This window comes from Sorex araneus, chromosome 7, assembly GCF_027595985.1.
Source record: "Sorex araneus isolate mSorAra2 chromosome 7, mSorAra2.pri, whole genome shotgun sequence".
NCBI classification, from domain to species: domain Eukaryota; kingdom Metazoa; phylum Chordata; class Mammalia; order Eulipotyphla; family Soricidae; genus Sorex; species Sorex araneus.
In genome coordinates this window covers 449876-471675 of record NC_073308.1, presented here as the reverse complement: position 1 = coordinate 471675, position 21800 = coordinate 449876, and positions in this window count along the sequence as shown.

The following is a 21800-nucleotide window of genomic DNA, read 5'->3' as shown; positions in this document are numbered from 1 at the left end:
GCGCACTGCGCATGCGTGTTGGCCAAGGCGCACTTCGCATGCGTGGTGACCAGAGCGCACTGCGCATTCGTGGCGGCCAAGGCGCACTGCGCATGCGCTGCGGCCAGTGCGCACTGCGCATGCGTGGGGGCCAGAGCGCACTGGGCATGCGTGGCGGCCAGACCGCACTGCGCATGCGTGTCGGCCAGAGTAGACAGCGCATGCGTGGCGGCCAGAGCGCACTGCGCATGCATGGCAGCCAGAGCGCACTGCGCATGCGTGCTGGCCAAGGCGCACTGGGCATGCGTGGCGGCCAGAGCGCACTGCGCATGCGTGACGGCCAGAGCGCACTGCGCATGCGTGGCCGCCAGAGCGCACTGTGCATGCGTGGCCGCCAGAGCGCACTGCACATGCGTGCTGGCCAAGGCGCACTGCGCATGCGTGGCGACCAGAGCGCACTGCGCATGCGTGGCGGCCAGAGCGCACTGCGCATGTATGGCGGGCAAAGCGCACTGCGCCTGCGTGGCGGCTAGAGCGCACTGCGCATTCGTGGTGGCCAGAGCGCATTGCGCATGTGTGGGGGCCAGAGCGCACTGCGCATTCGTGGCGGCGAGAGCGCAATCCGCATGCGGGTGGGCCAGAGTGCATTGCGCATGCGTGGCGGCCAGAGCGCACTGCGCATGCCTGGCGGCCAGAGCGCACTGCGCATGCATGGCGGCCAGAGCGCACATCGCATGCGTGGCGGCCAAGGCGCACTGCGCATGCGTGGCGACCAGAGCGAACTGCGCATTCGTGGCGGCGAAGGCGCACTGCGCATGCGTGGCGGCCAGAGCGCACTGCGCATGCATGGCGGCCAAGGCGCACTGCGCATGTGGGTCGGCAAGAACGCACTGCGCATTCGTGGCGGCCAGAGCGCACTGCGCATGCGTGGCTGCCAGAGCGCACTGCGTATTCGTGGCGGCCAGAGCGCATTGCGCATGCGTGGGGGCCAGAGCGCATTGCGCATACTTGGTAGCCATGACAGAGTGACCTCATATGGGGTGATTGGCGGGAGCCAATAGATGAGCGCGACCTCATGTGGGGTGATTGTCGTAAGCAATAGACTACGTCAGAGGCGGGGCAACCACGCTATATAAGGACTGCCATTACCCGGGTTGTTGTTCTTTCTCATGCGTGGCGGCCAGAGCGCATTTTGCATGCGTGGCGGCCATGACAGAGTGACCTATATGGGGTGATTAGCGGGGGCCAATAGATTAGCACCACCTCATATGGGGTGATTGGTGAGAGCCAATAGATGAGCGCCACCTCATATGGGGACTGCCATTATCCGGGTTGTTGTTCTTTCTCATGCGTGGCGGCCAGAGCTCACTGCGCATACCTGGCGGCCAGAGCGCACATCGCATGCGTGGCAGCCAAGGCGCACTGCGCATGCCTGGCGACCAGAGCGCACTGCGCATTCGTGGCGGCCAAGGCGCACTGCGCATGCGTGGCGGCCCGAGTGCACTGCGCATGCATGGCGGCCAAGGCGCACTGCGCATGCGTGGCGGCCAGAGCGCACTGCGCATTCGTGGCGGCCAGAGCGCATTGTGCATGCGTGGGGCAAGAGCGCACTGCGCATTCGTGGCGGTCAGAGCGCATTGCGCATGCGTGGCAGCCAGAGCGCATTGCACATACTTGGTAGCCATGACAGAGTGACCTCATATGGGGTGAATGGCGGGAGCCAATATATGAGCGCCACCTCATGTGGGGTGATTGTCGAAAGCCAATAGACCACGTCAGAGGCAGGGCAACCAGGCTATATAAGGACAGCCATTACCCGGGTTGTTGTTCTTTCTAATGCGTGGGGGCCAGAGCGCACTGCGCATTCTTGGTGGCCAGAGCGCACTGCGCATGCGTGGGGGCCAGAGCGCACTGCGCATGCGTGGGGGCCAGAGCGCATTGGGCATACTTGGTAGCCATGACAGAGTGACCTCATATGGGGTGATTGGCGGGAGCCAATAGATGAGCGCGACCTCATGTGGGGTGATTGGCGAGAGCCAATAGATCACATCAGAGTCGGGGCAACCAGGCTATATAAGGACTGCCATTACCCGGGTTGTTGTTCTTTCTCATGCGTGGCGGCCAGAGCACATTTCGCATGCGTGGTGGCCATGACAGATTGACCTATATGGGGTGATTGGCGGGAGCCAATAGATGAGCACCACCTCATATGGGGTGATTGGTGAGAGCCAATAGATGAGCGCCACCTCATATGGGGACTGCCATTACCCGGGTTGTTGTTCTTTCTCATGCGTGGCGGCCAGAGCGCACTGCGCATGCCTAGAGGCCAGAGCGCACTGCGCAAGCGTTGTGGCCAGAGCGCACTGCGCATGCGTGGGGGCCAGAGCGCACTGCGCAAGCGTTGTGGCCAGAGCGCACTGCGCATGCGTGGGGGCAAGTGCGCACTGCACATTCATGTCGGCCAGAGCGCACTGCGCATGCGTGGCGACCAGAGCGCACTGCGCATGCGTGGCGGCCAGAGCGCACTGCGCATGCGTGGGGGCCAGAGCGCATTGCGCATGCGTGGCGACCAGAGCGCACTGCGCATGCGTGGCGGCCAGAGCGCATTGCGCATACGTGGTGGCCATGATAGAGAGACCTCATATGGGGTGATTGGCGGGAGCCAATAGATGAGCGCGACCTCATATGGGGTGATTGGCGAGAGCCAATTGATGAGCGCCACCTCATATGGGGTGATTGCCGAGAGCCAATAGAGCACGTCAGAAGGGGGGCAACCAGGCTATATAAGAACTACCATTACCCGGGTTGTTGTTCTTTCTCTTGCGTGGTGGCCAGAGCGCATTGCGCATTTGTGGCGGCCAGAGCGCATTGCGAATGCGTGGCGGGCAGAGCGCACTGCGCATGCGTGGCGGCCAGAGCGCACTGCGCATGCATGGCGGCCAGAGCGCATTGCTCATGCGATCGGGCCAAAGCACACTGCGCATGCGAGGGGGCCAGAGCGCACTGTGCATTCATGTCGGCCAGAGCGTACTGCGCATGCGTAACGGCCAGAGCGCACTGCGCATTCGTGGCCGCCAAAGCGCACTGTGCATGCGTGTTGGCCAAGGCGCACTGCGCATGCGTGGGGGCCAGAGCGCACTGCGCATTCATGTCGGCCAGAGTGCATTGGGCATGCGTGAGGGCCATAGCGCATTGCGCATGCGTGGCGGCCACAGCGCATTGCACATACTTGGTAGCCATGACAGAGTGACCTCATATGGGGTGATTGGCGGGAGCCAATATATGAGCGCGACCTCATGTGGGGTGATTGGTGAGAGCTATAGACCACGTCAGAGGCGGGGCAACCAGGCTATATAAGGACTGCCATTACCCGGGTTGTTGTTCTTTCACATGCGTGGCGGCCAGAGCGCATTGCGCATGCGTGGCTGCCAATGCGCATTGCGCATGCGTGGCTGCCAATGCGCATTGCGCATGCGTGGCAGCCAGAGCGCACTGCGCATGCGTGGCGGCCAGAGCGCACTGCGCATGCGTGGCGGCCAGAGCGCACTGCACATGCGTGGCGGTCAGAGCGCACTGCGCTTGTGTGGCGGCCAGAGCGCATTGCGCATGCGTGGGGGCCAGAGCGCACTGCGCATTCGTTGCGGACAGAGGGCACTGTGCATGCGTGGCAGCCAGAGCGCACAGCGCCTGCGTGGCGGCCAGAGCGCACTGCGCACGCGTGGCGGCCAGAGCGCATTGCGCATGCGTGGCTGCCAGTGCGCATTGCGCATGCGTGGCGGCCAGAGCGCAGTGCGCATGGGTGGCGGCCAGAGCGCACTGCGCAGGCGTGGTGTCCAGAGCGCACTGCGCTTGCGTGGCGTCAAGAGCGCACTGCGCATGCGTGGGGGTTAGAGCGCACTGCGCATGCGTGGCGGCCAGAGCGCACTGCGCATGCGTGGGGGCCAGAGCGCACTGCGCATGCGTGGGGGCCAGAGCGCACTGCGCATGCGTGGTGGCCAGAGCGCACCGCGCTTGTGTAGCGGCCAGAGCGCACTGCGCAATTGTGGGGGCCTGACCGCACTGCACATGCGTGGTGGCCACAGCGCACTGCGCATGCGTGGCGGCCAGAGCGCACAGCGCATGCGTTGCGGCCAGAGCACACTGTGCATGCGTCGCGGCCAAAGAGCACTGCGCATGCGTGGCGGCCAGAGCGCATTGCACATGCGTGGTGGCCAGAGCGCATTGCGCATACGTGGTGGCCATGATAGAGAGACCTCATATGCGGTGATTGGCGGGAGCCAATAGATGAGCGCGAACTATATGGGATGATTGGCGAGAGCCAATTGATGAGCGCCACCTTATATGGGGTGATTGGCGAGAGCCAATAGAGCACGTCAGAAGCGGGGCAACCAGGCTATATAAGAACTACCATTACCCGGATGGTTGTTCTTTCTCATGCGTGGTGGCCAGAGCGCATTGCGCATGTGTGGCGGCCAGAGCGCATTGCGCATGCGTGGCAGCCAGAGCGCACTGCGCATGCGTGGCGGCCAGAGCGCACTGCGCATGCGTGGCGGCCAGAGCGCACTGCACATGCGTGGCGGTCAGAGCGCACTGCGATTGTGTGGCGGCCAGAGCGCACTGCGCATGCGTGGGGGCCAGAGCGCACTGCGCATGCGTTGCGGACAGAGGGCACTGTGCATGCGTGGCGGCCAGAGCGCACAGCGCCTGCGTGGCGGCCAGAGCGCACTGGGCACGCGTGGCGGCCAGAGCGCATTGCGCATGCGTGGCTGCCAGTGCGCATTGCGCATGCGTGGCGGCCAGAGCGCAGTGCGCATGCGTGGCGGCCAGAGCGCACTGCGCAGGCGTGGTGTCCAGAGCGCACTGCGCTTGCGTGGCGGCAAGAGCGCACTGCGCATGCGTGGGGGCCAGAGTGCACTGCGCATGCGTGGCGGCCAGAGCGCACTGCGCATGCGTGGGGGCCAGAGCGCACTGCGCATGCGTGGTGGCCAGAGCGCACCGCGCTTGTGTAGCGGCCAGAGCGCACTGCGCAATTGTGGGGGCCTGACCGCACTGCACATGCGTGGTGGCCACAGCGCACTGCGCATGCGTGGCGGCCAGAGCGCACAGCGCATGCGTTGCGGCCAGAGCACACTGTGCATGCGTCGCGGCCAAAGAGCACTGCGCATGCGTGGCGGCCAGAGCGCATTGCGCATGCGTGGTGGCCAGAGCGCATTGCGCATACGTGGTGGCCATGATAGAGAGACCTCATATGCGGTGATTGGCGGGAGCCAATAGATGAGCGCGAACTCATATGGGATGATTGGCGAGAGCCAATTGATGAGCGCCACCTTATATGGGGTGATTGGCGAGAGCCAATAGAGCACGTCAGAAGCGGGGCAACCAGGCTATATAAGAACTACCATTACCCGGATGGTTGTTCTTTCTCATGCGTGGTGGCCAGAGCGCATTGCGCATGTGTGGCGGCCAGAGCGCATTGCGAATGCGTGGCGGCCAGAGCGCACTGCGTATGCGTGGCGCCCAGAGCACATTGCGCATGCGTGTTGGCCAGAGCTCATTGCGCATTAGTGGCGGCCAGAGCGCACTGCGCATGCGTGGCGGCCAGAGCGCACTGCGCATGAGTGGCGGCCAGAGCACACTGCGCATGCATGTGGGCCAGAGCGCATTGCGCATGTGTGGCGGCCAGAGCGCACTGCGCATGCCTGGCGGCCAGAGCGCACTGCGCATGCGTGGCGGCCAGAGCGCACATCGCATGCGTGGCGGCCAAGGCGCACTGCGCATGCGTGGCGACCAGAGCGCACTGCGCATTCGTGGCGGCCAAGGCGCACTGCGCATGCGTGGGGGCCAGAGCACACTGCGCATGCATGGCGGCCAAGGCGCACTGCGCATGCGTGTCGGCAAGAGCGCACTGCGCATTCGTGGCGGCCAGAGCGCACTGCGCATGCGTGGCTGCCAGAGCGCACTGCGCATGCGTGGCGGCCAGAGCGCATTGCGCATGCGTGGGGGCCAGAGCGCATTGCGCATGCGTGGCGGCCAGAGCGCATTGCGCATACTTGGTAGCCATGACAGAGTGACCTCATATGGGGCGATTGGCGGGAGCCAATAGATGAGCGCGACCTCATGTGGGGTGATTGTCGAAAGCAATAGACTACGTCAGAGGCGGGTCAACCAGGCTATATAAGGACTGCCATTACCCGCGTTGTTGTTCTTTCTAATGCGTGGCGGCCAGAGCGCATTTCGCATGCGTGGCGGCCATGACAGAGTGACCTATATGGGGTGATTGGCGGGAGCCAATAGATGAGCACCACCTCATATGGGGTGATTGGTGAGAGCCAATAGATGAGCGCCACCTCATATGTGGACTGCCATTACCCGGGTTGTTGTTCTTTCTCATGCGTGGCGGCCAGAGCGCACTGCGCATGCGTGTGGGCCAGAGCGCACTGCGCATTCATGTCGGCCAGAGCGCACTGCGCATGCGTGACGGCCAGAGCTCACTGCGCATGCGTGGCCGCCAGAGCGCACTGCGCATGCGTGTTGGCCAAGGCGCACTTCGCATGCGTGGCGACCAGAGCGCACTGCGCATTCGTGGCATCCAAGGCGCACCGCGCATGCGTGGCGGCCAGCGCGCACTGTGCATGCGTGGGGGCCAGAGCGCACTGCGCATGCGTGGCGGACAGAGTGCACGGCGCATGCGTGGCGGCCAGAGTAGACAGCGCATGCGTGGCGGACAGAGCGCACTGCGCATGCGTGGCGGCCAGAGCGCACTGCCATGCGTGTTGGCCAAGGCGCACCGCGCATGCGTGGCGGCCAGAGTGCACTGCGTATGCGTGTCGGCCAGAGTAGACAGCGCATGCGTGGCGGACAGAGCGCACTGCGCAAGCGGGGCGACCAGAGCGACTGCGCATTCGTGGCGGCCAAGGCGCACTGCGCATGCGTGGCGGCCAGAGCGCACTGCGCATGCGTGTTGGCCAAGGCGCACTACGCATGCGAGGCGACCAGAGCGCACTGCGCATTCGTGGCGGCCAAGGCGCACTGCGCTTGCGTGGCGGCCAGAGCGCATTGCGCATGCGTGTGGGCCAGAGCGCACTGCGCATGCGTGGCGGCCAGAGCGCACTGCTCATGCGTGGCGGCCAGAGCGCACTGCGCATGCGTGGTGGCCAGAGTGCACTGTGCATGCGTGGTGGCCAGAGCGCATTGCGCATGCGTGGCGGCCGGAGCGCACTGCGCATGCGTGGCGGCAAGAGCGCACTGCGCATCCGTGGCGGCCAGAGCGCACTGTACATGCATGGGGGCCAGAGCGCATTGCGCATGCGTGGTGGCCAGAGCGCACTGCGCATGCCTGGCGGCCCGCGCGCACGGCGCATGCGTGGCGTCCAGAGCGCACATCGCATGCCTGGCGGCCAAGGCGCACTGCGCATGCGTGGCGACCAGAGCGCAATGCGCATTCGTGGCGGCCAAGGCGCACTGCGCATGCGTGGCGGCCAGAGCGCATTGCGCATGCGTGGCGGCCAGAGCGCATTGCGCATACTTGGTAGCAATGACAGAGTGACCTCATATGGGGTGATTGGCGGGAGCCAATAGATGAGCGCGACCTCATGTGGGGTGATTGGTGAGAGCTATAGACCACGTCAGAGGCGGGGCAACCAGGCTATATAAGGACTGCCATTACCCGGGTTGTTGTTCTTTCACATGCGTGGCGGCCAGAGCGCATTGCGCATGCGTGGCTGCCAATGCGCATTGCGCATGCGTGGCTGCCAATGCGCATTGCGCATGCGTGGCAGCCAGAGCGCACTGCGCATGCGTGGCGGCCAGAGCGCACTGCGCATGCGTGGCGGCCAGAGCGCACAGTGCATGCGTGGCGGCCAGAGCGCACTGCGCATGCGTGGCGGCCAGAGAGCATTGCGCATACGTGGTGGACATGACAGAGAGACCTCATATGGGGTGATTGGCGAGAGCCAATAGACCACGTCAGAGGCGGGGAAACCAGGCTATATAAGGACTGCCATTACCCGGGTTGTTGTTCTTTCTCATGCGTGGCGGCCAGAGCGCATTGCGCATGCATGGCGCAAAGAGAGCATTGCGCATGCGTGGCGGCCAGAGCGCATTGCGCATACGTGGTGGCCGTGACAGAGAGACCTCATATGGGGTGATTGGCGCGAGCCAATAGATGAGCGCGACCTCATAGGTGTGATTGGCGAGAGCCAATAGATGACCGCCACCTCATATGGGGTGATTGGCGAGAGCCAATAGACCACGTCAGAGGCGGGGCAACCAGGCTATATAAGGACTGCCATTACCCGGGTTGTTGTTCTTTCTCATGCGTGGCGGCCAGAGCGCATTGCGCATGCGTGGCTGCCAGTGCGCATTGCGCATGCGTTGTAGCCAGAGCGCACTGCACATGCGTGGCGGTCAGAGCGCACTGCGCTTGTGTGGCGGCCAGAGCGCACTGCGCAAGCGTGGGGGCCAGAGCGCACTGCGCATGCGTGGCGGACAGAGCGCACAGCGTATGACTAGCGGCCAGAGCACACTGCGCATGCGTGGCGGCCAAAGAGCACTGCGCATGCGTGGCGGCCAGAGCGCATTGCGCATGCGTGGCGGCCAGAGCGCATTGCGCATACGTGGTGGCCCTGATAGAGAGACCTCATATGGGGTGATTGGCGGGAGCCAATAGATGAGCGCGAACTCATATGGGGTGATTTGCGAGAGCCAATTGATGAGCGCCACCTCATATGGGGTGATTGGCGAGAGCCAATAGACCACGTCAGAGGCGGGGCAACCAGGCTATATAAGGACTGCCATTACCCGGGTTGTTGTTCTTTCTCATGCGTGGCGGCCAGAGCGCATTGCGCAGGCGTGGCTGCCAGTGCCCATTGCGCATGCGTGGTAGCCAGAGCGCACTGCGCATACGTGGCAGCCAGAGCGCACTGCGCATGCGTGGCGGCCAGAGCGCACTGCACATGCGTGGCGGTCAGAGCGCACTGCGCTTGTGTGGCGGCCAGAGCGCACTGCGCATGCGTGGGGGCCAGAGCGCACTGCGCATGCGTGGCGGACAGAGCGCACTCTGCATGCGTGGCGGCCAGAGCGCACAGCGCATGCGTGGCGGCCAGAGCGCACTGCGCATGCGTGGGGGCCTGACCGCACTGCGCATGCGTGGTGGCCACAGCGCACTGCGCATTCGTGGCGGCCAGAGTGCACAGCGCATGCCTGGCGGCCAGAGCACACTGCGCATGCGTGGCGGCCAAAGAGCACTGCGCATGCGTGGCGGCCAGAGCGCATTGCGCATACGTGTTGGCCATGATAGAGAGACCTCATATGGGGTGATTGGCGGGAGCCAATAGATGAGCGCGAACTCATATGGGGTGATTGGCGAGAGCCAATTGATGAGCGCCACCTCATATGGGGTGATTGGCGAGAGCCAATAGACCACGTCAGAGGCGGGGCAACCCGGCTATATAAGGACTGCCATTACCCGGGTTGTTGTTCTTTCACATGCGTGGCGGCCAGAGCGCATTGCGCATGCGTGGCTGCCAATGCGCATTGCGCATGCGTGGCAGCCAGAGCGCACTGCGCATGCGTGGCAGCCAGAGCGCACTGCGCATGCGTGGCGGCCAGAGCGCACTGCACATGCGTGGCGGTCAGAGCGCACTGCGCTTGTGTGGTGGCCAGAGCGCACTGCGCATGCGTGGGGGCCAGAGCGCACTGCGCATGCGTTGCGGACAGAGGGCACTGTGCATGCGTGGCAGCCAGAGCGCACAGCGCCTGCGTGGCGGCCAGAGCGCACTGCGCACGCGTGGCGGCCAGAGCGCATTGCGCATGCGTGGCTGCCAGTGCGCATTGCGCATGCGTGGCGGCCAGAGCGCAGTGCGCATGCGTGGCGGCCAGAGCGCACTGCGCATGCGTGGCGGCCAGAGCACACTGCGCATGCATGGCGGCCAGAGCGCATTGCACATGCGATCGGGCCAAAGCGCACTGCGCATGCGTGGGGGCCAGAGCGCACTGCGCATGCATGGCAGCCAGAGCGCACTGCGCATTCGTGGCCGCCAGAGCGCACTGCGCATGCGTGTTGGCCAAGGCGCACTGCGCATGCGTGGGGGCCAGTGCTCATTGCAAATGCGTGGCGGCGAGAGCGCACTGCGCATGCATGGCGGCCAGAGCGCATTGCGCATGCGTGGCGGCCAGAGCGCACTGCGCATGCGTGGCCGCCAGAGGACACTGCGCATGCGTGGGGGCCAGAGCGCATTGCGCATGCGTGGCGGCCAGAGCGCACTGCGCATGCCTGGTGGACAGAGCGCACTGCGCATGCGTGGAGGCCAGAGCGCACATCGCATGCGTGGCGGCCAAGGCGCACTGCGCTTGCGTGGTGACCAGAGCGCACTGCGCATGCGTGGCGGCCAAGGCGCACCGCGCATGCGTGGCGGCCAGAGCGCACTGCGCTTGCATGTCGGCCAAGGCGCACTGCGCATGCGTGGCAGCCAGAGCGCACTACGCATTCGTGGCGGCCAGAGCGAATTGCGCATGCGTGGGGGCCAGAGCGCATTGCGCATGCGTGGCGGCCAGAGTGCATTGCGCATGCGTGGCGGCCATAGCGCATTGCGCATACTTGGTAGCCATGACAGAGTGACCTCATATGGGGTGATTGGCGGGAGCCAATAGATGAGCGCGACCTCATGTGGGGTGATTGTCGAAAGCCAATAGACCACGTCAGAGGTGGGGCAACCAGGCTATATAAGGACTGCCATTACCCGGGTTGTTGTTCTTTCTCATGCGTGGCGGCCAGAGCGCATTTCGCATGCGTGGCAGCCATGACAGAGTGAACTATATGGGGTGATTTGCGGGAGCCAATAGATGAGCACCACCTGATATGGGGTGATTGGTGAGAGCCAATAGATGAGCGCCACCTCATATGGGGACTGCCATTACCTGGGTTGTTGTTCTTTCTCATGCGTGGCGGCCAGAGCGCATTTCGCATTCGTGGTGGCCAGAGCGCATTGCGCATGCTTGGCGGCCATGACAGAGTGACCTCATATGGGGTGATTGGCGGGAGCCAATAGATGAGCACCACCTCATATGGGGTGATTGGTGAGAGCCAATAGATGAGCGCCACCTCATGTGGGGTGATTGGCGAGAGCCAATAGATCACGTCCGATGCGGGGCAACCAGGCTATATAAGGACTGCCATTACCCGGGTTGTTGTTCTTTCTCATGCGTGGCGGCCAGAGCGCATTGCGAATTGTGGCAGCCAGAGCGCATTGCGCATGCGTGGAGGCCAGAGCGCATTGTGCATGCGTGGCGGCCAGAGCGCACTGCGCAAGCATGGCGGCCAGAGTGCATTGCTCATGCGTTCGGGCCAGAGCGCATTGCGCAAGCGTGGCGGACAGTGCGCACTGCGCATGCATGGCGGCCAGAGCGCATTGCGCATGTGTGGCGGCCAGAGCTCATTGCGCATGCGTGGAAGCCAGAGCACACTGCGCATGTGTGGCGGACAGAGCGCACATCGCCTGCGTGGCGGCCAAGGCGCAGTGCGCTTGCGTGGCGGCCAGAGCGCACTGCGCATGCGTGGCGGCCAGAGTGCACTGCGCATGCGTGGTGGACAGAGCGCACTGCGCCTGCGTGGGGGCCAGAGCGCACTGCGCCTGCGTGGCGGCCAGAGCGCACTGCGCATGCATGGCGGCCAGAGTGCACTGCGCATGCGTGGGGGCCAGAGCGCACTGCGCATGCGTGGCGGCCAGAGCGCACTGCGCATGCGTGTCCGCCAGAGCGCACTGCTCATACGCGGTAGCCATGACAGAGTGACCTCATGTGGGGTGATTGGCGAGAGCCAATAGACCACGTCAGAGGCGGGGCAACAAGGCAATATAAGGACTGCCATTACCCGGGTTGTTGTTCTTTCTCATGCGTGGCGGCCAGAGTGCATTGCGAATTGTGGCAGCCAGAGCGCATTGCGCATGCGTGGTGGCCAGAGCGCATTGCGCATGCGTGGCGGCCAGAGAGCACTGTGCATGCATGGCGGCCAGAGCGCACTGCGCATGCGTGGCGGACAGAGTGCACTGTGCATGAGTGGTTCCCAGAGCGCACTGCGCCTGCGTGGCGGCGAGAGCGCACTGCGCATGCGTGCGGGCCAGAGCGCAGTGCGCATGCGTAGCGGCAGAGCACACTGCGCATTTGTGGCGGCCAGAGCGCATTGCGCATGCGTGGCGGCCAGAGCGCACTGCGCATGCGTGGCGGCCAGAGCAAATTGCGCATTCGTGACGGCCAGAGCGCACTGCGCAAGCGTGGCGGCCAGAGCGCATTGCGCATGCGTGAAGGCCGGAGCGCACTGCGCATGTGTGGCGGCCAGAGAGCACTGCGCCTGTGTGTCGGCCAGAGCAGACAGCGCATACGTGGCGGCCAGAGCGCACTGCGCATGCGTGGCGGCCAGAGCGCACTGCGCATGCGTGGCGGCCAGAGAGCACTGCGCATTTGTGGCGGCCAGAGCGCATTGCGCATGCGTGGTGGCCAAGGCGCAATGCGCATGCTTGGCGTCCAGAGCACACTGCGCATGCGTGTTGGCCAAGGCTCACTGCGCATGCGTGGCGACCAGAGCGCATGCGCATGCATGTTGGCCAAGGCGCACTGCGCATGCGTGGCGGACAGAGCGCATTGCGCATGCGTGGCGGCCAGAGCGCACTGCGCATGCGTGGCGGCCATAGTGCATTGCGCATGCGTGGGGGCCAGAGCGCATTGCGCATGCGTGTCGGCCAGAGTGCATTGCGCATACGTGGCGGCCAGAGCGCATCGTGCATGCGTGGCGGCCAGAGCGCATTGCGCATACGTGCTGGCCATGACAGAGAGACCTCATATGGGGTGATTGGCGGGAGCCAATAGATGAGCGCGACCTCATGTGGGGTGATTGTCGAAAGCCAATAGACCAAGTCAGAGGAGGGGCAACCAGGCTATATAAGGACTGCCATTACCCGGGTTGTTGTTCTTTCTCATGCGTGGTGGCCAGAGCGCATTTCGCATGCGTGGCGGCCATGACAGAGTGACCTATATGGGGTGATTGGCGGGAGCCAATAGATGAGCACCACCTCATATGGGGTGATTGGTGAGAGCCAATAGATGACCGCCACCTCATATGGGGACTGCCATTACCCGGGTTGTTGTTCTTTCTCATGCATGGCGGCCAGAGCGCACTGCGCATGCCTGGCGGCCAGAGCGCACTGCGCATGCGTGGCGGCCAGAGCGCACTGCGCAAGCGTGCGGGCCGGAGCGCACTGCGCATTCATGTCGGCCAGTGCGAAATGCGCATGCGTCACGGCCAGAGCGCACTGCGCATGCGTGCCCGCCAGAGCGCACTGCGCATGCGTGTTGGCCAAGGCGCACTGCGCATGCATGGCGACCAGAGCGCACTGCGCATTCTTGGCGGCCAAGGCGCACTGCGCATGTGTGGTGGCCAGAGCGCACTGCGCATTCGTGGTGGCCAGTGCTCATTGCACATGCGTGGCGGCGAGAGTGCACTGCGCATGCATGTCGGCCAGAGCGCATTGCGCATGCGTGGCGGCCAGAGCGCACTGCGCATGCGTGGCCGCCAGAGCACACTGCGCATGCGTGGGGGCCAGAGTGCATTGCGCATGCGTGGCGGCCAGAGCGCACTGCGCATGCCTGGCAGACAGAGCGCACTGCGCATGCGTGGCGGCCAGAGCGCACATCGCATGCGTGGCGGTCAAGGCGCACTGCGCATGCGTGACGACCAGAGCGCACTGCGCATGCGTGGCGGCCAAGGCGCACTGCGCATGCGTGGCAGCCAGAGCGCACTACGCATTCGTGGCGGCCAGAGCGAATTGCGCATGCGTGGGGGCCAGAGCGCATTTCGCATGCGTGGCAGCCATGACAGAGTGACCTATATGGGGTGATTTGCGGGAGCCAATAGATGAGCACCACCTCATATGGGGTGATTGGTGAGAGCCAATAGATGAGCGCCACCTCATATGGGGACTGCCATTACCTGGGTTGTTGTTCTTTCTCATGCGTGGCGGCCAGAGTGCATTTCGCATTCGTGGTGGCCAGAGCGCACTGCGCATTCGTGGCGGCCAGAGCGCATTGCGCATGCGTGGAGGCCAGAGCGCATTGCGCATGCGTGGCGGCCAGAGCGCACTGCGCAAGCATGTCGGCCAGAGTGCATTGCACATGCGTTCGGGCCAGAGCGCATTGCGCATGAGTGGCGGACAGTGCGCACTGCGCATGCATGGCGGCCAGAGCGTATTGCGCATGTGTGGCGGCCACAGCTCATTGCGCATGCTTGGAAGCCAGAGCACACTGCCCATGTGTGGCGGCCAGAGCGCACTGCGCATGCGTGGAAGCCAGAGCGCATTGCGCATGCTTGGCGGCCAGAGCGCACTGCGCATGCGTGGCGCCCAGAGGGCACTGCGCATGCGTGGCTGCCAGAGCGCACTGCGCATGCGTGGCCCCAGAGCGCACTGCGCATGCGTGGCGGCCAGAGCGCATTACTCATGCGTGGCGGCCAGAGAGCATTGCGCATGCGTGGCGGCCAGATCGCATTGCGCATGCGTGATGGCCAGAGTGCATTGTGCATGCTTGGCAGCCAGAGCGCATTGCGCATACGTGGTGGCCATGACGGAGAGACATCATATGGGGTGATAGGCGAGAGCCAATAGACCACGTCAGAGTCGGCGCAACCAGGCTATATAAGGACTGCAATTACCCGGGTTGTTGTTCTTTCTCATGCGTGGTGGCCAGAGTGCATTTCGCATGCGTGGCGGCCATGACAGAGTGACCTATATGGGGTGATTGGCGGGAGCCAATAGATGAGCGCGACCTCATATGGGGTGATAGGCGAGAGCCAATTGATGAGCGCCACCTCATATGGGGTGATTGGCGAGAGCCAATAGAGCACGTCAGAGGCGGGGCAACCAGGCTATATAAGAACTGCCATTACCCGGGTTGTTGTTCTTTCTCATGCGTGGTTTCCAGAGAGAATTGCGCATGAGTGGCGGCCAGAGCGCATTGCGAATGCGTGGCGGCCAGAGTGCACTGCGCATGCGTGGCGTCCAGAGCGAAATGCGCATGCGTGGCAGCCAGAGCTCATTGCGCATGCGTGGCGGCCAGAGCGCATTGCGCATGTGTGGCGGCCAGAGCTCATTGCGCATGCATGGCGGCCAGAGCGCATTGCGCATGCGTGGCGGACAGAGCGCACTGCGCATGCGTGGGGGCCAGAGCGCACTGCGCATGCGTGGGGGCCAGAGCGCACTGCGCCTGTGTGGCGGCCAGAGCGCACTGCGCATGCATGGCGGCCAGAGTGCACCTCGCATCCGTGGGGGCCAGAGCGCACTGCGCATGCGTGGCGGCCAGAGCGCACTGCGCATGCGTGCCCGCCAGAGCGCACTGCTCATACGTGGTAGCCATGACAGAGTGACCTCATGTGGGGTGATTGGCGAGAGCCAATAGACCACGTCAGAGGTGGGGCAACCAGGCTATATAAGGACTGCCATTACCTTTGTTGTTGTTCTTTCTCATGCGTGGCGGCCAGAGCGCATTGCGAATTGTGGCAGCCAGAGCGCATTGCGCATGCGTGGCGGCCAGAGCGCATTGCGCATGCGTGGCGGCCAGAGCGCACTGCGCATGCGTGGCGGCCAGAGCGCATTGCGCATTCGTGACGGCCAGAGCGCACTGCGCAAGCGTGTCGGCCAGAGCGCATTGCGCATGCGTGAAGGCCGGAGCGCACCGCGCATGCGTGGCGGCCAGAGAGCACTGCGCCTGCGTGTCGGCCAGAGCAGACAGCGCATACGTGGCGGACAGAGCGCACTGCGCATGCGTGGTGGCCAGAGAGCACTGCACATGCGTGTTGGCCAAGGCGCACTGCGCATGCGTGGGGACCAGAGCGCACTGCGCATTCGTGGCGGCCAAGGCGCACTGCGCATGCGTGGTGGCCAAGGTGCACTGCGCATGCGTGGCGACCACAGCGCACTGTGCATGCGTGTTGGCCAAGGCGCACTGCGCATGCGTGGGGGCCAGAGCGCATTTCGCATGCGTGGCGGCCAGAGCGCACTGCGCATGCGTGGCGGCCAGAGCGCATTGCGCATTCGTGACGGCCAGAGCGCACTGCGCAAGCGTGGCGGCCAGAGCGCATTGCGCATGCGTGTAGACCGGAGCGCACTGCGCATGCGTGGCGGCCAGAGAGCACTGCGCATGCGTGTCGGCCAGAGCAGACAGCGAATACGTGGCGGCCAGAACGCACTGCGCATGCGTGGCGGCCAGAGAGCACTGCTCATGCGTGTTGGCCAAGGCGCACTGCGCATGCGTGGGGACCAGAGCACACTGCGCATGCGTGGCGGCCAATGCGCACTGCGCATGCGTGGTGGCCAAGGCGCACTGCGCATGCGTGGCGACCAGAGCACACTGCGCATGCGTGTTGGCCAAGGCGCACTGCGCATGCGTGGCGACCAGAGCGCATGCGCATGCGTGTTGGCCAAGGTGTACTGCGCATGCATAGCGGCCAGAGCGCACTGCGCATGCATGGCGGCCAGAGCGCACTGCGCATGCGTGGCGGCCAGAGCGCACTGCGCATGCGTGGCGGCCAAGGCGCACTGCGCATGCGTGGCAGCCAGAGCGCACTACGCATTCGTGGCGGCCAGAGCGAATTGCGAATTGTGGCAGCCAGAGCGCATTTCGCATGCGTGGAGGCCAGAGCGCATTGCGCATGCGTGGCGGCCAGAGCGCACTGTGCATGCATGGCGGCCAGAGCGCACTGCGCATGCGTGGCGGCCAGAGCGCACTGTGCATGAGTGGCTCCCAGAGCGCACTGCGCATGCGTGGCGGCCAGAGCGCACTGCGCATGCGTGCGGGCCAGAGCGCAGTGCGCATGCGTGGCGGCAGAGCACACTGCGCATTCGTGGCGGCCAGAGCGCATTGCGCATGCGTGGCGGCCAGAGCGCACTGCGCATGCGTGGCGGCCAGAGCGCATTGCGCATTCGTGACGGCCAGAGCGCACTGCGCAAGCGTGGCGGCCAGAGCGCATTGCGCATGCGTGAAGGCCGGAGCGCACTGCGCATACGTGGCGGCCAGAGCGCACTGCGCATGCGTGGCGGCCAAGGCATATGACAGAGTGACCTCATATGGGGTGATTGGCGGGAGCCAATAGATGAGCGCGACCTCATGTGGGGTGATTGTCGAAAGCCAATAGACCACGTCAGAGGTGGGGCAACCAGGCTATATAAGGACTGCCATTACCCGGGTTGTTGTTCTTTCTCATGCCTGGCGGCCAGTGCGCATTTCGCATGCGTGGCAGCCATGACAGAGTTACCTATATGGGGTGATTTGCGGGAGCCAATAGATGAGCACCACCTCATATGGGGTGATTGGTGAGAGCCAATAGATGAGCGCCACCTCATATGGGGACTGCCATTACCTGGGTTGTTGTTCTTTCTCATGCGTGGCGGCCAGAGCGCATTTCGCATTCGTGGTGGCCAGAGCGCATTGCGCATGCTTGGCGGCCATGACAGAGTGACCTCATATGGGGTGATTGGCGGGAGCCAATAGATGAGCACCACCTCATATGGGGTGATTGGTGAGAGCCAATAGATGAGCGCCACCTCATGTGGGGTGATTGGCGAGAGCCAATAGATCACGTCCGATGCGGGGCAACCAGGATATATAAGGACTGCCATTACCCGGGTTGTTGTTCTTTCTCATGCGTGGCGGCCAGAGCGCATTGCGAATTGTGGCAGCCAGAGCGCATTGCGCATGCGTGGAGGCCAGAGCGCATTGCGCATGCGTGGCGGCCAGAGCGCAATTCGCAAGCATGGCGGCCAGAGTGCATTGCTCATGCGATCGGGCCAGAGCGCATTGCGCATGCGTGGCGGACAGTGCGCACTGCGCATGCATGGCGGCCAGAGCGCATTGCGCATGTGTGGAAGCCAGAGCACACTGCGCATGTGTGGCGGCCAGAGCGCACTGCGCATGCGTGGAAGCCAGAGCGCATTGCGCATGCTTGGCGGCCAGAGCGAACTGCGAATGCGTGGCGCCCAGAGCGCATTGCGCATGCGTGGCGGCCAGAGCGCATTGCGCATGCCTGATGGCCAGAGCGCATTGTGCATGCTTGGCAGCCAGAGCGCATTGCGCATACGTGGTGGCCATGACAGAGAGACATCATATGGGGTGATTGGCGAGAGCCAATAGACCACTCAGAGGCGGGGCAACCAGGCTATATAAGGACTGCCATTACCCGGGTTGTTGTTCTTTCTCATGCGTGGTGGCCAGAGTGCATTTCGCATGCGTGGCGGCCATGACAGAGTGACCTATATGGGGTGATTGGCGGGAGCCAATAGATGAGCGCGACCTCATATGGGGTGATAGGCGAGAGCCAATTGATGAGCGCCACCTCATATGGGGTGATTGGCGAGAGCCAATAGTGCACGTCAGAGGCGGGGCAACCAGGCTATATAAGAACTGCCATTACCCGGGTTGTTGTTCTTTCTCATGCGTGGTTGCCAGAGAGAATTGCGCATGAGTGGCGGCCAGAGCGCATTGCGAATGCGTGGCGGCCAGAGTGCACTGCGCATGCGTGGCGTCCAGAGCGAATTGCGCATGCGTGGCAGCCAGAGCTCATTGCGCATGCGTGGGGGCCAGAGCGCACTGCGCCTGCGTGGCGGCCAGAGCGCACTGCGCATGCATGGCGGCCAGAGTGCACTGCGCATGCGTGGCGGACAGAGTGCACTGCGCATGCGTGGGGGCCAGAGCGCACTGCGCCTGCGTGGCGGCCAGAGCGCACTGCGCATGCATGGCGGCCAGAGTGCACTGCGCATGCGTGGGCGCCAGAGCGCACTGCGCCTGCGTGGCGGCCAGAGCGCACTGCGCATGCATGGCGGCCAGAGTGCACTGCGCATGTGTGGCGGCCAAGGCGCACTGCGCATGCGTGACGACCAGAGCGCACTCCGCATTCGTGGCGGCCAAGGCGCACAGCGCATGCGTGGCGGCCAAGGCGCACAGCGCATGCGTGGCGGCCAGAGCGCACTGCACATGCGTGGCGGCCAAGGCACACTGCGCATGCGTGGCAGCCAGAGCGCACTACGCATTCGTGGCGGCCAGAGCGAATTGCGCATGCGTGGGGGCCAGAGCGCATTTCGCATGCGTGGCAGCCATGACAGAGTGACCTATATGGGGTGATTTGCGGGAGCCAATAGATGAGCACCACCTCATATGGGGTGATTGGTGAGAGCCAATAGATGAGCGCCACCTCATATGGGGACTGCCATTACCTGGGTTGTTGTTCTTTCTCATGCGTGGCGGCCAGAGCGCATTTCGCATTCGTGCTGGCCAGAGCGCATTGCGCATGCTTGGCGGCCATGACAGAGTGACCTCATATGGGGTGATTGGCGGGAGCCAATAGATGAGCACCACCTCATGTGGGGTGATTGGCGAGAGCCAATAGATCACGTCCGATGCGGGGCAACCAGGCTATATAAGGACTGCCATTACCCGGGTTGTTGTTCTTTCTCATGCGTGGCGGCCAGAGCGCATTGCGAATTGTGGCAGCCAGAGCGCATTGCGCATGCGTGGAGGCCAGAGCGCATTGCGCATGCGTGGCGGCCAGAGCGCACTGCACAAGCATGGCGGCCAGAGTGCATTGCTCATGCGTTCGGGCCAGAGCGCATTGCGCATGCTTGGCGGCCATGACAGAGTGACCTCATATTGGGTGATTGGCGGGAGCCAATAGATGAGCACCACCTCATGTGGGGTGATTGGCGAGAGCCAATAGATCACGTCCGATGCGGTGCAACCAGGCTATATAAGGACTGCCATTACCCGGGTTGTTGTTCTTTCTCATGCGTGGCGGCCAGAGCGCATTGCGAATTGTGGCAGCCAGAGCGCATTGCGCATGCGTGGAGGCCAGAGCGCATTGCGCATGCGTGGCGGCCAGAGCGCACTGCACAAGCATGGCGGCCAGAGTGCATTGCTCATGCGTTCGGGCCAGAGCGCATTGCGCATGAGTGGCGGACAGTGCGCACTGCGCATGCATGGCGGCCAGAGCGCATTGCGCATGTGTGGCGGCCAGAGCTCATTGCGCATGCTTGGAAGCCAGAGCACACTGCCCATGTGTGGCGGCCAGAGCGCACTGCGCATGCGTGGAAGCCAGAGCGCATTGCGCATGCTTGGCGGCCAGAGCGCACTGCGCATGCGTGGTGCCCAGAGGGCACTGCGCATGCGTGGCTGCCAGAGCGCACTGCGCATGCGTGTCCCCAGAGCGCACTGCGCATGCGTGGCGGCCAGAGCGCATTGCTCATGCGTGGCGGCCAGAGCGCATTGCGCATGCGTGGCGGCCAGAGCGCATTGCGCATGCGTGATGGCCAGAGTGCATTGTGCATGCTTGGCAGCCAGAGCGCATTGCGCATACGTGGTGGCCATGACGGAGAGACATCATATGGGGTGATAGGCGAGAGCCAATAGACCACGTCAGAGGCGGCGCAACCAGGCTATATAAGGACTGCAATTACCGGGTTGTTGTTCTTTCTCATGCGTGGTGGCCAGAGTGCATTTCGCATGCGTGGCGGCCATGACAGAGTGACCTATATGGGGTGATTGGCGGGAGCCAATAGATGAGCGCGACCTCATATGGGGTGATAGGCGAGAGCCAATTGATGAGCGCCACCTCATATGGGGTGATTGGCGAGAGCCAATAGAGCACGTCAGAGGCGGGGCAACCAGGCTATATAAGAACTGCCATTACCCGGGTTGTTGTTCTTTCTCATGCGTGGTTGCCAGAGAGAATTGCGCATGAGTGGCGGCCAGAGCGCATTGCGAATGCGTGGCGGCCAGAGTGCACTGCGCATGCGTGGCGTCCAGAGCGAAATGCGCATGCGTGGCAGCCAGAGCTCATTGCGCATGCGTGGCGGCCAGAGCGCATTGCGCATGTGTGGCGGCCAGAGCTCATTGCGCATGCATGGCGGCCAGAGCGCATTGCGCATGCGTGGCGGACAGAGCGCACTGCGCATGCGTGGGGGCCAGAGCGCACTGCGCATGCGTGGGGGCCAGAGCGCTCTGCGCCTGTGTGGCGGCCAGAGCGCACTGCGCATGCATGGCGGCCAGAGTGCACCTCGCATCCGTGGGGGCCAGAGCGCACTGCGCATGCGTGGTGGCCAGAGCGCACTGCGCATGCGTGCCCGCCAGAGCGCACTGCTAATACGTGGTAGCCATGACAGAGTGACCTCATGTGGGGTGATTGGCGAGAGCCAATAGACCACGTCAGAGGTGGGGCAACCAGGCTATATAAGGACTGCCATTACCTTGGTTGTTGTTCTTTCTCATGCGTGGCGGCCAGAGCGCATTGCGAATTGTGGCAGCCAGAGCGCATTGCGCATGCCTGGAGGCCAGAGCGCATTGCGCATGCGTGGCGGCCAGAGCGCACTGCGCATGCGTGGCGGCCAGAGCGCATTGCGCATTCGTGACGGCCAGAGCGCACTGCCCAAGCGTGTCGGCCAGAGCGCATTGCGCATGCGTGAAGGCCGGAGCGCACGGCGCATGCGTGGCGGCCAGAGAGCACTGCGCCTGCGTGTCGGACAGAGCAGACAGCGCATACGTGGCGGCCAGAGCGCACTGCGCATGCGTGGCGGCCAGAGAGCACTGCTCATGCGTGTTGGCCAAGGCGCACTGCGCATGCGTGGGGACCAGAGCGCACTGCGCATTCGTGGCGGCCAAGGCGCACTGCGCATGCGTGGTGGCCAAGGTGCACTGCGCATGCGTGGCGACCACAGTGCACTGTGCATGCGTGTTGGCCAAGGCGCACTGCGCATGCGTGCCGACCAGAGCGCTTGCGCATGCGTGTTGGCCAA